Source organism: Leptidea sinapis, chromosome 29 (assembly GCF_905404315.1).
Source record: "Leptidea sinapis chromosome 29, ilLepSina1.1, whole genome shotgun sequence".
NCBI classification, from domain to species: Eukaryota; Metazoa; Arthropoda; class Insecta; order Lepidoptera; family Pieridae; genus Leptidea; species Leptidea sinapis.
In genome coordinates this window covers 12,261,688-12,279,333 of record NC_066293.1, presented here as the reverse complement: position 1 = coordinate 12,279,333, position 17,646 = coordinate 12,261,688, and positions in this window count along the sequence as shown.

The following is a 17,646-nucleotide window of genomic DNA, read 5'->3' as shown; positions in this document are numbered from 1 at the left end:
CGATGAGGGTAAAATCTGAGTTAAGAGTTACGATGAGGATAAGATTTTAGTTAAAATAACGATGAAGGTAAGATCTGAGTTAAGAGTTACGATGTGGATAAGATCTGAGTTAAAATAACGATTTTGGTTAGATCTGAGTTAAGAGTAACGATGAGGATAAGATCTCAGTTAAAATTACGATGAGGGTAAGATCTGAGTTAAAATTACGATGAGGGTAAGATCTGAGTTAAGAGTTACGATGAGGGTAAAATCTGAGTTAAGAGTTACGATGAGGATAAGATTTTAGTTAAAATATCGATGATGATAAGATCTGAGTAAAAATAACGGTAAGAGTATGATCTGAAATAAGAGTAACGATGAGGATAAGATCTGAGTTAAAAGTTACGATGAGGGTAAGATCTGAATTAAGAGTTATGATGAGGATAAGATCTGAGTTAAGAGTTACGATGAGGATAAGATCTGAGTTAAGAGTTACGATGAGGGTAAGATCTGAGTTAAAATAACGATGAGGGTAAGGTCTGAGTAAAGAGTAACGATGAGGATAAGATTTGAGTTAAACTAACGATGAGGGTTAGATCTGAGTTAAGAGTTACGATGTGGATAAGATCTGAGTTAAAATAACGATGAGGGTAAGATATGAGTAAAGAGTTACGATGAAGGTAAGATCTGAGTTAAGAGTTACGATGCGGGTAAGAGCTGAGTTATAAGTTACTATGAGGATAAGATCTGAGTTAAAATAACGGTGAGAGTAAGATCTGAATGTAGAGTAACGATGAGGATAAGATCTGAGTTAAAAGTTACGATGAGTATAAGATCTGAATTAAGAGTTATGATGAGGATAAGATCTGAGTTAAGAGTTATAATGAGGATAAGATCTGAGTTAAGAGTTACGATGAGGATAAGATCTGAGTAAAAATAACGATGAGGCTAAGATCTGAGTTAAAAGTTACAATGAGGATAAGATCTGAGTTAAGAGTTACGATGTGGATAAGATCTGAGTTAAAATAACGATGAGGGTAAGATCTGAGTTAAGAGTTACGATGAGTATGAGATCTGAGTTAAAATAACGATGAGGCTAAGATCTGAGTTAAAAGTTACAATGAGGATAAGATCTGAGTTAAGAGTTACGATGTGGATAAGATCTGAGTTAAAATAACGATGAGGGTAAGATCTGAGTTAAGAGTAACGATGACGATAAGATCTGAGTTAAAATTACGATGAGGGTAAGATCTGAGTTAAAATTACGATGAGGGTAAGATCTGAGATAAAAGTTACGATGACGATAAGATCTTGGTTAAGAGTTACGATGAGGATAAGATCTGAGTTAAAAGTTACGATGAGGGTAAAATCTGAGTTAAGAGTTACGATGAGGATAAGATCTAAGTTAAAATAACGATGAGGGTAAGATCTGAGTTAAGAGTTACGATGTGGATAAGATCTGAGTTAAAATAACGATGAGGGTTAGATCTGAGTTAAGAGTAACGATGAGGATAAGATCTTAGTTAAAATTACGATGAGGGTAAGATCTGAGTTGAAATTACGATGAGGGTAAGATCTGAGTTAAGAGTTACGATGTAGATAAGATTTGAGATAAAATTACGATGAAGGTAAGATCTGAGTTAAGAGTTACGATGTGGATAAGATCTGAGTTAAAATGACTATGAGGGTAAGATCTTAGTTAAGAGTTACGATGTAGATAAGATTTGAGTTAAAATAACGATGAGGGTAAGATCTGAGTTAAGAGTTACGATGAGGGTAAAATCTGAGTTAAGAGTTACGATGAGGATAAGATTTTAGTTAAAATAACGATGAGGGTAAGATCTGAGTAAAAATAACGGTAAGAGTATGATCTGAAATAAGAGTAACGATGAGGATAAGATCTGAGTTAAAAGTTACAATGAGGGTAAGATCTGAATTAAGAGTTATGATGAGGATAAGATCTGAGTTAAGAGTTACGATGAGGGTAAGATTTGAGTTAAAATAACGATGAGGGTAAGGTCTGAGTAAAGAGTAACGATGAGAATAAGATTTGAGTTAAACTAACGATGAGGGTAAGATCTGAATTAAGAGTAACGATGAGTATGAGATCAGAGTTAAAATTACGATGATGGTAAGATCTGAGTTAATAGTATCGATAAGGGTAAGATCTGAGTTAAGAGTTACGATGAGGATAAGATCTTAGTTAAAATGACGATGAGGGTAAGATCTGAGTTAAGACTAACGATGAGGATAAGATCTGAGTTAAGAGTTACGATGAGGGTAAGATCTGAGTTAAGAGTTATGATGAGGATAAGATCTAAGTTAAAAAAACGATGAGGGTAAGATCTGAGTTAAGAGTTACGATGAGTATGAGATCTGAGTTAAAATAACGATGAGGGTAAGATCTGAGTTAAGAGTTCCGATGAGGATAAGATCTGAGTTAAAATTACACTGAGCGTAAGATCTGAGTTAAGAGTTACGATGAGGGTAAGATCTGAGTTAAGAGTTACGATGAGGATAAGGTTTTACTTAAAATAACGATGAGGGTAAGATCTGAGTTAAGAGTTACGATGAGGATAAGATCTTAGTTAAGAGTAACGATGAGGATACGAACTGAATTAACAAAAACGATGAGGATAAGATGTGAGTTAAGAGTTACGATGAGGATAAGATCTGAGTTAAAATAACGATGAGGATAAGATCTGAGTTAAGAGTTATGATGAGGATAATACCTCAGTTAAAATAACGATGAGGTTAAGATCTGAGTTAAGAGTAACGATGAGGAAAAGATTTGAGTTAAGAGTTACGATGAGGGTAAGATCTGAGTTAAAATATCGATGAGGGTAAGATCTGAGTTAAGACTAACGATGAGGATAAGATCTGAGTTAAGAGTTACGATGAGGGTAAGATCTGAGTTAAGAGTTATGATGAGGATAAGATCTAAGTTAAAAAAAGGATGAGGGTAAGATCTGAGATAAGAGTTACGATGAGTATGAGATCTGAGTTAAAATAACGATGAGGGTAAGATCTGAGTTAAGAGTTCCGATGAGGATAAGATCTGAGTTAAAATTACGATGAGGGTAAGATCTGAGTAAAGAGTTACGATGAGGGTAAGATCTGAGTTAAGAGTAACGATGAAGATAAGGTTTTAGTTAAAATAACGATGAGGGTAAGATCTGAGTTAAGAGTTACGATGAGGATGAGATCTTAGTTAAGAGTAACGATGAGGATAAGAACTGAATTAACAAAAACGATGAGGATAAGATGTGAGTTAAGAGTTACGATGAGGATAAGATCTGAGTTAAAAGTTACGATGAGGGTAAGATCTGAGTAAAGAGTAACGATGAGGATAAGATCTGAGTTAAGAGTTATGATTAGGATAATACCTCAGTTAAAATAACGATGAGGGTAAGATCTGAGTTAAGAGTAACGATGACGTAAAGATTTGAGTTAAGAGTTACAATGAGGGTAAGATCTGAGTTAAAATATCGATGAGGGTAAGATCTGAGTTAAGAGTAACGATGAGGATAAGATCTGAATTAAGAGTTACGATGAGGATAAGATCTGAGTTAAGAGTTATGATGAGGATAAAATCTGAGTTAAAATAACGATGAGGGTAAGATCTGAGTTAAGAGTTTCGATGAGGATAAGATCTGAGTTTAAATTTCAATGAGGGAAAGATCTGAGTTAGAGTTACAATGAGGATAAGATCTCAGTTAAAATTACGATGAGGGTAAGATCTAAGTTAAAATTACGATGAGGGTAAGATCTGAGTTAAGAGTTAGGATGTGGATAAGATCTGAGTTAAAATAACGATGAGAATAAGATCTAAGTTAAGAGTTACGATGAAGGTAAGATCTAAATTAAGAGTTACGATGAGGGTAAGAGCTGAGTTAAGAGTTACTATGAGTATAAGATCTGAGTTAAAATAACGGTGAGGGTAAGATCTGAGTTAAGAGTTACGATGAGGATAAGATCTCAGTTAAAATAACGATGAGGGTAAGATCTAAGTTAAGAGTTACGATGAGGGTAAGATCTGAGTTAAGAGTTACGATGAGGATAAGATCTGAGTAAAAATAACGATGAGGCTAAGATCTGAGTTAAAAGTTACAATAAGGATAAGATCTGAGTTAAGAGTTACGATGTGGATAAGATCTCAGTTAAGAGTTACGATGTGGATAAGATCTGATTTAAAATAACGATGAGGGTAAGATATTAGTAAAGAGTAACGATGACGATAAGATCTGAGTTAAAATTACGATGAGGGTAAGATCTGAGTTAAAATTACGATGAGGGTAAGATCTGAGATAAAAGTTACGATGACGATAAGATCTGAGTTAAGAGTTACGATGAGGATAAGATCTGAGTTAAAAGTTACGATGAGGGTAAAATCTGAGTTAAGAGTTACGATGAGGATAAGATTTTAGTTAAAATAACGATGAAGGTAAGATCTGAGTTAAGAGTTACGATGTGGATAAGATCTGAGTTAAAATAACGATTAGGGTTAGATCTGAGTTAAGAGTAACGATGAGGATAAGATCTCAGTTAAAATTACGATGAGGGTAAGATCTGAGTTAAGAGTTACGATGAGGGTAAGATCTGAGTTAAGAGTTACGATGAGGGTAAAATCTGAGTTAAGAGTTACGATGAGGATAAGATTTTAGTTAAAATAACGATGATGATAAGATCTGAGTAAAAATAACGGTAAGAGTATGATCTGAAATAAGAGTAACGATGAGGATAAGATCTGAGTTAAAAGTTACAATGAGGGTAAGATCTGAATTAAGAGTTATGATGAGGATAAGATCTGAGTTAAGAGTTACGATGAGGATAAGATCTGAGTTAAGAGTTACGATGAGGGTAAGATCTGAGTTAAAATAACGATGAGGGTAAGGTCTGAGTAAAGAGTAACGATGAGGATAAGATTTGAGTTAAACTAACGATGAGGGTAAGATCTGAGTTAAGAGTTACGATGAGGATAAGATCTGAGTTAAAATAACGATGAGGGTAAGATATGAGTTAAGAGTTACGATGAAGGTAAGATCTGAGTTAAGAGTTACGATGCGGGTAAGAGCTGAGTTATAAGTTACTATGAGGATAAGACCTGAGTTAAAATAACGGTGAGAGTAAGATCTGAATGTAGAGTAACGATGAGGATAAGATCTGAGTTAAAAGTTACGATGAGTATAAGATCTTAATTAAGAGTTATGATGAGGATAAGATCTGAGTTAAGAGTTATAATGAGGATAAGATCTGAGTTAAGAGTTACGATGAGGATAAGATCTGAGTAAAAATAACGATGAGGCTAAGATCTGAGTTAAAAGTTACAATGAGGATAAGATCTGAGTTAAGAGTTACGATGTGGATAAGATCTGAGTTAAAATAACGATGAGGGTAAGATCTGAGTAAAGAGTTACGATGAGTATGAGATCTGAGTTAAAATAACGATGAGGCTAAGATCTGAGTTAAAAGTTACAATGAGGATAAGATCTGAGTTAAAATTACAATGAGCGTAAGATCTGAGTTAAGAGTTACGATGAGGGTAAGATCTGAGTTAAGAGTTACGATGAGGATAAGGTTTTAGTTAAAATAACGATGAGGGTAAGATCTAAGTTAAAAAAACGATGAGGGTAAGATCTGAGATAAGAGTTACGATGAGTATGAGATCTGAGTTAAAATAACGATGAGGGTAAGATCTGAGTTAAGAGTTCCGATGAGGATAAGATCTGAGTTAAAATTACAATGAGCTTAAGATCTGAGTTAAGAGTTACGATGAGGGTAAGATCTGAGTTAAGAGTTACGATGAGGATAAGGTTTTAGTTAAAATAACGATGAGGGTAAGATCTGAGTTAAGAGTTACGATGAGGATAAGATCTTAGTTAAGAGTAACGATGAGGATAAGAACTGAATTAACAAAAACGATGAGGATAAGATGTGAGTTAAGAGTTACGATGAGGATAAGATCTGAGTTAAAAGTTACGATGAGGGTAAGATCTGAGTAAAGAGTTACGATGAGGATAAGATCTGAGTTAAGAGTTATGATGAGGATAATACCTCAGTTAAAATAACGATGAGGTTAAGATCTGAGTTAAGAGTAACGATGAGGAAAAGATTTGAGTTAAGAGTTACGATGAGGGTAAGATCTGAGTTAAAATATCGATGAGGGTAAGATCTGAGTTAAGAGTAACGATGAGGATAAGATCTGAGTTAAGAGTTAAGATGAGGGTAAGATCTAAGTTAAGAGTTATGATGAGGATAAAATCTGAGTTAAAATAACGATGAGGGTAAGATCTGAGTTAAGAGTTTCGATGAGGATAAGATTTGAGTTAAAATTTCAATGAGGGAAAGATCTGAGTTAAGAGTTACGATAAGGATAAGATCTCAGTTAAAATTACGATGAGGGTAAGATCTAAGTTAAAATTACGATGAGGGTAAGATCTGAGTTAAGAGTTAGGATGTGGATAAGATTTGAGTTAAAATAACGATGAGAACAAGATCTAAGTTAAGAGTTACGATGAAGGTAAGATCTAAATTAAGAGTTACGATGAGGGTAAGAGCTGAGTTAAGAGTTATGATGAGGATAAGATCTGAGTTAAGAGTTACGATGAGGATAAGATCTGAGTTAAGAGTTACGATGAGGGTAAGATCTGAGTTAAAATAACGATGAGGGTAAGGTATGAGTAAAAATAACGGTAAGAGTATGATCTGAAATAAGAGTAACGATGAGGATAAGATCTGAGTTAAGAGTTACGATGAGGATAAGATCTGAGTTAAGAGTTACGATGAGGATAAGATTTTAGTTAAAAGTTACGATGAGGGTAAAATCTGAGTTAAGAGTTACGATGAGGATAAGATTTTAGTTAAAATAATGATGAGGGTAAGATCTGAGTTAAAATTACGATGAGGGTAAGATCTGAGTTAAGAGTTACGATGTGGATAAGATCTGAGTTAAAATAACGATGAGGGTTAGATCTGAGTTAAGAGTAACGATGAGGATAAGATCTCAGTTAAAATTACGATGAGGGTAAGATCTGAGTTAAAATTACGATGAGGGTTAGATCTGAGTTAAGAGTTACGATGTAGATAAGATTTGAGTTAAAATAACGATGAGGGTAAGATCTGAGTTAAGAGTTACGATGAGGGTAAAATCTGAGTTAAGAGTTACAATGAGGATAAGATTTTAGTTAAAATAACGATGAGGATAAGATCTGAGTTAAAATAACGGTAAGAGTATGATCTGAAATAAGAGTAACAATGAGGATAAGGATAAGATCTGAGTTAAAAGTTACAATGAGGGTAAGATCTGAATTAAGAGTTATGATGAGGATAAGATCTGAGTTAAGAGTTACGATGAGGATAAGATCTGAGTTAAGAGTTACGATGAGGGTAAGATCTGAGTTAATATAACGATGAGGGTAAGATCTGAGTAAAGAGTAACGATGAGGATAAGATTTGAGTTAAAATAACGATGAGGGTAAGATCTGAGTTAAGAGTACGAAGAGTATGAGATCAGAGTTAAAATTACGATGATGGTAAGATCTGAGTTAATAGTATCGATAAGGGTAAGATCTGAGTTAAGAGTTACGATGAGGATAAGATCTTAGTTAAAATAACGATGAGGGTAAGATCTGAGTTAAGACTAACGATGAGGATAAGATCTGAGTTAAGAGTTACGATGAGGGTAAGATCTGAGTTAAGAGTTATGATGAGGATAAGATCGAAGTTAAAAAAAGGATGAGGGTAAGATCTGAGATAAGAGTTACGATGAGTATGAGATCTGAGTTAAAATAACGATGAGTGTAAGATCTGAGTTAAGAGTTCCGATGAGGATAAGATCTGAGTTAAAATTACAATGAGCGTAAGATCTGAGTAAAGAGTTACGATGAGGGTAAGATCTGAGTTAAGAGTAACGATGAAGATAAGGTTTTAGTTAAAATAACGATGAGGGTAAGATCTGAGTTAAGAGTTACGATGAGGATGAGATCTTAGTTAAGAGTAACGATGAGGATAAGAACTGAATTAACAAAAACGATGAGGATAAGATGTGAGTTAAGAGTTACGATGAGGATAAGATCTGAGTTAAAAGTTACGATGAGGGTAAGATCTGAGTAAAGAGTAACGATGAGGATAAGATCTGAGTTAAGAGTTATGATTAGGATAATACCTCAGTTAAAATAACGATGAGGGTAAGATCTGAGTTAAGAGTAACGATGAGGTAAAGATTTGAGTTAAGAGTTACAATGAGGGTAAGATCTGAGTTAAAATATCGATGAGGGTAAGATCTGAGTTAAGAGTTACGATGAGGATAAGATCTGAGTTAAGAGTTAAGATGAGGGTAAGATCTGAGTTAAGAGTTATGATGAGGATAAAATCTGAGTTAAAATAACGATGAGGGTAAGATCTGAGTTAAGAGTTTCGATGAGGATAAGATCTGAGTTTAAATTTCAATGAGGGAAAGATCTGAGTTAAGAGTTACAATGAGGATAAGATCTCAGTTAAAATTACGATGAGGGTAAGATCTAAGTTATAATTACGATGAGGGTAAGATCTGAGTTAAGAGTTAGGATGTGGATAAGATCTGAGTTAAAATAACGATGAGAATAAGATCTAAGTTAAGAGTTACGATGAAGGTAAGATCTAAATTAAGAGTTACGATGAGGGTAAGAGCTGAGTTAAGAGTTACTATGAGTATAAGATCTGAGTTAAAATAACGGTGAGGGTAAGATCTGAGTTAAGAGTTACGATGAGGATAAGATCTCAGTTAAAATAACGATGAGGGTAAGATCTAAGTTAAGAGTTACGATGAAGGTAAGATCTGAGTTAAGAGTTACGATGAGGATAAGATCTGAGTAAAAATAACGATGAGGCTAAGATCTGAGTTAAAAGTAACAATAAGGATAAGATCTGAGTTAAGAGTTACGATGTGGATAAGATCTCAGTTAAGAGTTACGATGTGGATAAGATCTGATTTAAAATAACGATGAGGGTAAGATATTAGTAAAGAGTAACGATGACGATAAGATCTGAGTTAAAATTACGATGAGAGTAAGATCTGAGTGAAAATTACGATGAGGGTAAGATCTGAGATAAAAGTTACGATGACGATAAGATCTGAGTTAAGAGTTACGATGAGGATAAGATCTGAGTTAAAAGTTACGATGAGGGTAAAATCTGAGTTAAGAGTTACGATGAGGATAAGATTTTAGTTAAAATAACGATGAAGGTAAGATCTGAGTTAAGAGTTACGATGTGGATAAGATCTGAGTTAAAATAACGATTTTGGTTAGATCTGAGTTAAGAGTAACGATGAGGATAAGATCTCAGTTAAAATTACGATGAGGGTAAGATCTGAGTTAAAATTACGATGAGGGTAAGATCTGAGTTAAGAGTTACGATGAGGGTAAAATCTGAGTTAAGAGTTACGATGAGGATAAGATTTTAGTTAAAATATCGATGATGATAAGATCTGAGTAAAAATAACGGTAAGAGTATGATCTGAAATAAGAGTAACGATGAGGATAAGATCTGATTTAAAAGTTACAATGAGGGTAAGATCTGAATTAAGAGTTACGATGAGGGTAAGAGCTGAGTTAAGAGTTATGATGAGGATAAGATCTGAGTTAAGAGTTACGATGAGGATAAGATCTGAGTTAAGAGTTACGATGAGGATAAGGTTTTAGTTAAAATAACGATGAGGGTAAGATCTGAGTTAAGAGTTACGATGAGGATAAGATCTTAGTTAAGAGTAACGATGAGGATAAGAACTGAATTAACAAAAACGATGAGGATAAGATGTGAGTTAAGAGTTACGATGAGGATAAGATCTGAGTTAAAAGTTACGATGAGGGTAAGATCTGAGTAAAGAGTTACGATGAGGATAAGATCTGAGTTAAGAGTTATGATGAGGATAATACCTCAGTTAAAATAACGATGAGGTTAAGATCTGAGTTAAGAGTAACGATGAGGAAAAGATTTGAGTTAAGAGTTACGATGAGGGTAAGATCTGAGTTAAAATATCGATGAGGGTAAGATCTGAGTTAAGAGTAACGATGAGGATAAGATCTGAGTTAAGAGTTAAGATGAGGGTAAGATCTAAGTTAAGAGTTATGATGAGGATAAAATCTGAGTTAAAATAACGATGAGGGTAAGATCTGAGTTAAGAGTTTCGATGAGGATAAGATTTGAGTTAAAATTTCAATGAGGGAAAGATCTGAGTTAAGAGTTACGATAAGGATAAGATCTCAGTTAAAATTACGATGAGGGTAAGATCTAAGTTAAAATTACGATGAGGGTAAGATCTGAGTTAAGAGTTAGGATGTGGATAAGATTTGAGTTAAAATAACGATGAGAACAAGATCTAAGTTAAGAGTTACGATGAAGGTAAGATCTAAATTAAGAGTTACGATGAGGGTAAGAGCTGAGTTAAGAGTTATGATGAGGATAAGATCTGAGTTAAGAGTTACGATGAGGATAAGATCTGAGTTAAGAGTTACGATGAGGGTAAGATCTGAGTTAAAATAACGATGAGGGTAAGGTATGAGTAAAAATAACGGTAAGAGTATGATCTGAAATAAGAGTAACGATGAGGATAAGATCTGAGTTAAAAGTTACAATGAGGGTAAGATCTGAATTAAGAGTTATGATGAGGATAAGATCTGAGTTAAGAGTTACGATGAGGATAAGATCTGAGTTAAGAGTTACGATGAGGATAAGATTTTAGTTAAAAGTTACGATGAGGGTAAAATCTGAGTTAAGCGTTACGATGAGGATAAGATTTTAGTTAAAATAATGATGAGGGTAAGATCTGAGTTAAAATTACGATGAGGGTAAGATCTGAGTTAAGAGTTACGATGTGGATAAGATCTGAGTTAAAATAACGATGAGGGTTAGATCTGAGTTAAGAGTAACGATGAGGATAAGATCTCAGTAAAAATTACGATGAGGGTAAGATCTGAGTTAAAATTACGATGAGGGTTAGATCTGAGTTAAGAGTTACGATGTAGATAAGATTTGAGTTAAAATAACGATGAGGGTAAGATCTGAGTTAAGAGTTACGATGAGGGTAAAATCTGAGTTAAGAGTTACAATGAGGATAAGATTTTAGTTAAAATAACGATGAGGATAAGATCTGAGTTAAAATAACGGTAAGAGTATGATCTGAAATAAGAGTAACAATGAGGATAAGATCTGAGTTAAAAGTTACAATGAGGGTAAGATCTGAATTAAGAGTTATGATGAGGATAAGATCTGAGTTAAGAGTTACGATGAGGATAAGATCTGAGTTAAGAGTTACGATGAGGGTAAGATCTGAGTTAATATAACGATGAGGGTAAGATCTGAGTAAAGAGTAACGATGAGGATAAGATTTGAGTTAAAATAACGATGAGGGTAAGATCTGAGTTAAGAGTACGAAGAGTATGAGATCAGAGTTAAAATTACGATGATGGTAAGATCTGAGTTAATAGTATCGATAAGGGTAAGATCTGAGTTAAGAGTTACGATGAGGATAAGATCTTAGTTAAAATAACGATGAGGGTAAGATCTGAGTTAAGACTAACGATGAGGATAAGATCTGAGTTAAGAGTTACGATGAGGGTAAGATCTGAGTTAAGAGTTATGATGAGGATAAGATCGAAGTTAAAAAAAGGATGAGGGTAAGATCTGAGATAAGAGTTACGATGAGTATGAGATCTGAGTTAAAATAACGATGAGTGTAAGATCTGAGTTAAGAGTTCCGATGAGGATAAGATCTGAGTTAAAATTACAATGAGCGTAAGATCTGAGTAAAGAGTTACGATGAGGGTAAGATCTGAGTTAAGAGTAACGATGAAGATAAGGTTTTAGTTAAAATAACGATGAGGGTAAGATCTGAGTTAAGAGTTACGATGAGGATGAGATCTTAGTTAAGAGTAACGATGAGGATAAGAACTGAATTAACAAAAACGATGAGGATAAGATGTGAGTTAAGAGTTACGATGAGGATAAGATCTGAGTTAAAAGTTACGATGAGGGTAAGATCTGAGTAAAGAGTAACGATGAGGATAAGATCTGAGTTAAGAGTTATGATTAGGATAATACCTCAGTTAAAATAACGATGAGGGTAAGATCTGAGTTAAGAGTAACGATGAGGTAAAGATTTGAGTTAAGAGTTACAATGAGGGTAAGATCTGAGTTAAAATATCGATGAGGGTAAGATCTGAGTTAAGAGTTACGATGAGGATAAGATCTGAGTTAAGAGTTAAGATGAGGGTAAGATCTGAGTTAAGAGTTATGATGAGGATAAAATCTGAGTTAAAATAACGATGAGGGTAAGATCTGAGTTAAGAGTTTCGATGAGGATAAGATCTGAGTTTAAATTTCAATGAGGGAAAGATCTGAGTTAAGAGTTACAATGAGGATAAGATCTCAGTTAAAATTACGATGAGGGTAAGATCTAAGTTATAATTACGATGAGGGTAAGATCTGAGTTAAGAGTTAGGATGTGGATAAGATCTGAGTTAAAATAACGATGAGAATAAGATCTAAGTTAAGAGTTACGATGAAGGTAAGATCTAAATTAAGAGTTACGATGAGGGTAAGAGCTGAGTTAAGAGTTACTATGAGTATAAGATCTGAGTTAAAATAACGGTGAGGGTAAGATCTGAGTTAAGAGTTACGATGAGGATAAGATCTCAGTTAAAATAACGATGAGGGTAAGATCTAAGTTAAAATTACGATGAGGGTAAGATCTGAGTTAAGAGTTACGATGAGGATAAGATCTGAGTAAAAATAACGATGAGGCTAAGATCTGAGTTAAAAGTAACAATAAGGATAAGATCTGAGTTAAGAGTTACGATGTGGATAAGATCTCAGTTAAGAGTTACGATGTGGATAAGATCTGATTTAAAATAACGATGAGGGTAAGATATTAGTAAAGAGTAACGATGACGATAAGATCTGAGTTAAAATTACGATGAGAGTAAGATCTGAGTGAAAATTACGATGAGGGTAAGATCTGAGATAAAAGTTACGATGACGATAAGATCTGAGTTAAGAGTTACGATAAGGATAAGATCTGAGTTAAAAGTTACGATGAGGGTAAAATCTGAGTTAAGAGTTACGATGAGGATAAGATTTTAGTTAAAATAACGATGAAGGTAAGATCTGAGTTAAGAGTTACGATGTGGATAAGATCTGAGTTAAAATAACGATTTTGGTTAGATCTGAGTTAAGAGTAACGATGAGGATAAGATCTCAGTTAAAATTACGATGAGGGTAAGATCTGAGTTAAAATTACGATGAGGGTAAGATCTGAGTTAAGAGTTACGATGAGGGTAAAATCTGAGTTAAGAGTTACGATGAGGATAAGATTTTAGTTAAAATATCGATGATGATAAGATCTGAGTAAAAATAACGGTAAGAGTATGATCTGAAATAAGAGTAACGATGAGGATAAGATCTGATTTAAAAGTTACAATGAGGGTAAGATCTGAATTAAGAGTTATGATGAGGATAAGATCTGAGTTAAGAGTTACGATGAGGATAAGATCTGAGTTAAGAGTTACGATGAGGGTAAGATCTGAGTTAAAATAACGATGAGGGTAAGGTCTGAGTAAAGAGTAACGATGAGGATAAGATTTGAGTTAAACTAACGATGAGGGTTAGATCTGAGTTAAGAGTTACGATGTGGATAAGATCTGAGTTAAAATAACGATGAGGGTAAGATATGAGTAAAGAGTTACGATGAGGGTAAGATCTGAGTTAAGAGTTACGATGCGGGTAAGAGCTGAGTTATAAGTTACTATGAGGATAAGATCTGAGTTAAAATAACGGTGAGAGTAAGATCTGAATGTAGAGTAACGATGAGGATAAGATCTGAGTTAAAAGTTACGATGAGTATAAGATCTGAATTAAGAGTTATGATGAGGATAAGATCTGAGTTAAGAGTTATAATGAGGATAAGATCTGAGTTAAGAGTTACGATGAGGATAAGATCTGAGTAAAAATAACGATGAGGCTAAGATCTGAGTTAAAAGTTACAATGAGGATAAGATCTGAGTTAAGAGTTACGATGAGGATAAGATCTGAGTTAAAATAACGATGAGGGTAAGATCTGAGTTAAGAGTTACGATGAGTATGAGATCTGAGTTAAAATAACGATGAGGCTAAGATCTGAGTTAAAAGTTACAATGAGGATAAGATCTGAGTTAAGAGTTACGATGTGGATAAGATCTGAGTTAAAATAACGATGAGGGTAAGATATGAGTAAAGAGTAACGATGACGATAAGATCTGAGTTAAAATTACGATGAGGGTAAGATCTGAGTTAAAATTACGATGAGGGTAAGATCTGAGATAAAAGTTACGATGACGATAAGATCTTGGTTAAGAGTTACGATGAGGATAAGATCTGAGTTAAAAGTTACGATGAGGGTAAAATCTGAGTTAAGAGTTACGATGAGGATAAGATTTTAGTTAAAATAACGATGAGGGTAAGATCTGAGTTAAGAGTTACGATGTGGATAAGATCTGAGTTAAAATAACGATGAGGGTTAGATCTGAGTTAAGAGTAACGATGAGGATAAGATCTTAGTTAAAATTACGATGAGAGTAAGATCTGAGTTGAAATTACGATGAGGGTAAGATCTGAGTTAAGAGTTACGATGTAGATAAGATTTGAGATAAAATTACGATGAAGGTAAGATCTGAGTTAAGAGTTACGATGTGGATAAGATCTGAGTTAAAATGACTATGAGGGTAAGATCTTAGTTTAGAGTTACGATGTAGATAAGATTTGAGTTAAAATAACGATGAGGGTAAGATCTGAGTTAAGAGTTACGATGAGGGTAAAATCTGAGTTAAGAGTTACGATGAGGATAAGATTTTAGTTAAAATAACGATGAGGATAAGATCTGAGTAAAAATAACGGTAAGAGTATGATCTGAAATAAGAGTAACGATGAGGATAAGATCTGAGTTAAAAGTTACAATGAGGGTAAGATCTGAATTAAGAGTTATGATGAGGATAAGATCTGAGTTAAGAGTTACGATGAGGGTAAGATTTGAGTTAAAATAACGATGAGGGTAAGGTCTGAGTAAAGAGTAACGATGAGGATAAGATTTGAGTTAAACTAACGATGAGGGTAAGATCTGAATTAAGAGTAACGATGAGTATGAGATCAGAGTTAAAATTACGATGATGGTAAGATCTGAGTTAATAGTATCGATAAGGGTAAGATCTGAGTTAAGAGTTACGATGAGGATAAGATCTTAGTTAAAATGACGATGAGGGTAAGATCTGAGTTAAGACTAACGATGAGGATAAGATCTGAGTTAAGAGTTACGATGAGGGTAAGATCTGAGTTAAGAGTTATGATGAGGATAAGATCTAAGTTAAAAAAACGATGAGGGTAAGATCTGAGATAAGAGTTACGATGAGTATGAGATCTGAGTTAAAATAACGATGAGGGTAAGATCTGAGTTAAGAGTTCCGATGAGGATAAGATCTGAGTTAAAATTACACTGAGCGTAAGATCTGAGTTAAGAGTTACGATGAGGGTAAGATCTGAGTTAAGAGTTACGATGAGGATAAGGTTTTACTTAAAATAACGATGAGGGTAAGATCTGAGTTAAGAGTTACGATGAGGATAAGATCTTAGTTAAGAGTAACGATGAGGATACGAACTGAATTAACAAAAACGATGAGGATAAGATGTGAGTTAAGAGTTACGATGAGGATAAGATCTGAGTTAAAAGTTACGATGAGGATAAGATCTGAGTTAAGAGTTATGATGAGGATAATACCTCAGTTAAAATAACGATGAGGTTAAGATCTGAGTTAAGAGTAACGATGAGGAAAAGATTTGTGTTAAGAGTTACGATGAGGGTAAGATCTGAGTTAAAATATCGATGAGGGTAAGATCTGAGTTAAGACTAACGATGAGGATAAGATCTGAGTTAAGAGTTACGATGAGGGTAAGATCTGAGTTAAGAGTTATGATGAGGATAAGATCTAAGTTAAAAAAAGGATGAGGGTAAGATCTGAGATAAGAGTTACGATGAGTATGAGATCTGAGTTAAAATAACGATGAGGGTAAGATCTGAGTTAAGAGTTCCGATGAGGATAAGATCTGAGTTAAAATTACAATGAGGGTAAGATCTGAGTAAAGAGTTACGATGAGGGTAAGATCTGAGTTAAGAGTAACGATGAAGATAAGGTTTTAGTTAAAATAACGATGAGGGTAAGATCTGAGTTAAGAGTTACGATGAGGATGAGATCTTAGTTAAGAGTAACGATGAGGATAAGAACTGAATTAACAAAAACGATGAGGATAAGATGTGAGTTAAGAGTTACGATGAGGATAAGATCTGAGTTAAAAGTTACGATGAGGGTAAGATCTGAGTAAAGAGTAACGATGAGGATAAGATCTGAGTTAAGAGTTATGATTAGGATAATACCTCAGTTAAAATAACGATGAGGGTAAGATCTGAGTTAAGAGTAACGATGACGTAAAGATTTGAGTTAAGAGTTACAATGAGGGTAAGATCTGAGTTAAAATATCGATGAGGGTAAGATCTGAGTTAAGAGTTACGATGAGGATAAGATCTGAGTTAAGAGTTAAGATGAGGGTAAGATCTGAGTTAAGAGTTATGATGAGGATAAAATCTGAGTTAAAATAACGATGAGGGTAAGATCTGAGTTAAGAGTTTCGATGAGGATAAGATCTGAGTTTAAATTTCAATGAGGGAAAGATCTGAGTTAGAGTTACAATGAGGATAAGATCTCAGTTAAAATTACGATGAGGGTAAGATCTAAGTTAAAATTACGATGAGGGTAAGATCTGAGTTAAGAGTTAGGATGTGGATAAGATCTGAGTTAAAATAACGATGAGAATAAGATCTAAGTTAAGAGTTACGATGAAGGTAAGATCTAAATTAAGAGTTACGATGAGGGTAAGAGCTGAGTTAAGAGTTACTATGAGTATAAGATCTGAGTTAAAATAACGGTGAGGGTAAGATCTGAGTTAAGAGTTACGATGAGGATAAGATCTCAGTTAAAATAACGATGAGGGTAAGATCTAAGTTAAGAGTTACGATGAAGGTAAGATCTGAGTTAAGAGTTACGATGAGGATAAGATCTGAGTAAAAATAACGATGAGGCTAAGATCTGAGTTAAAAGTTACAATAAGGATAAGATCTGAGTTAAGAGTTACGATGTGGATAAGATCTCAGTTAAGAGTTACGATGTGGATAAGATCTGATTTAAAATAACGATGAGGGTAAGATATTAGTAAAGAGTAACGATGACGATAAGATCTGAGTTAAAATTACGATGAGAGTAAGATCTGAGTTAAAATTACGATGAGAGTAAGATCTGAGATAAAAGTTACGATGACGATAAGATCTGAGTTAAGAGTTACGATGAGGATAAGATCTGAGTTAAAAGTTACGATGAGGGTAAAATCTGAGTTAAGAGTTACGATGAGGATAAGATTTTAGTTAAAATAACGATGAAGGTAAGATCTGAGTTAAGAGTTACGATGTGGATAAGATCTGAGTTAAAATAACGATTAGGGTTAGATCTGAGTTAAGAGTAACGATGAGGATAAGATCTCAGTTAAAATTACGATGAGGGTAAGATCTGAGTTAAAATTACGATGAGGGTAAGATCTGAGTTAAGAGTTACGATG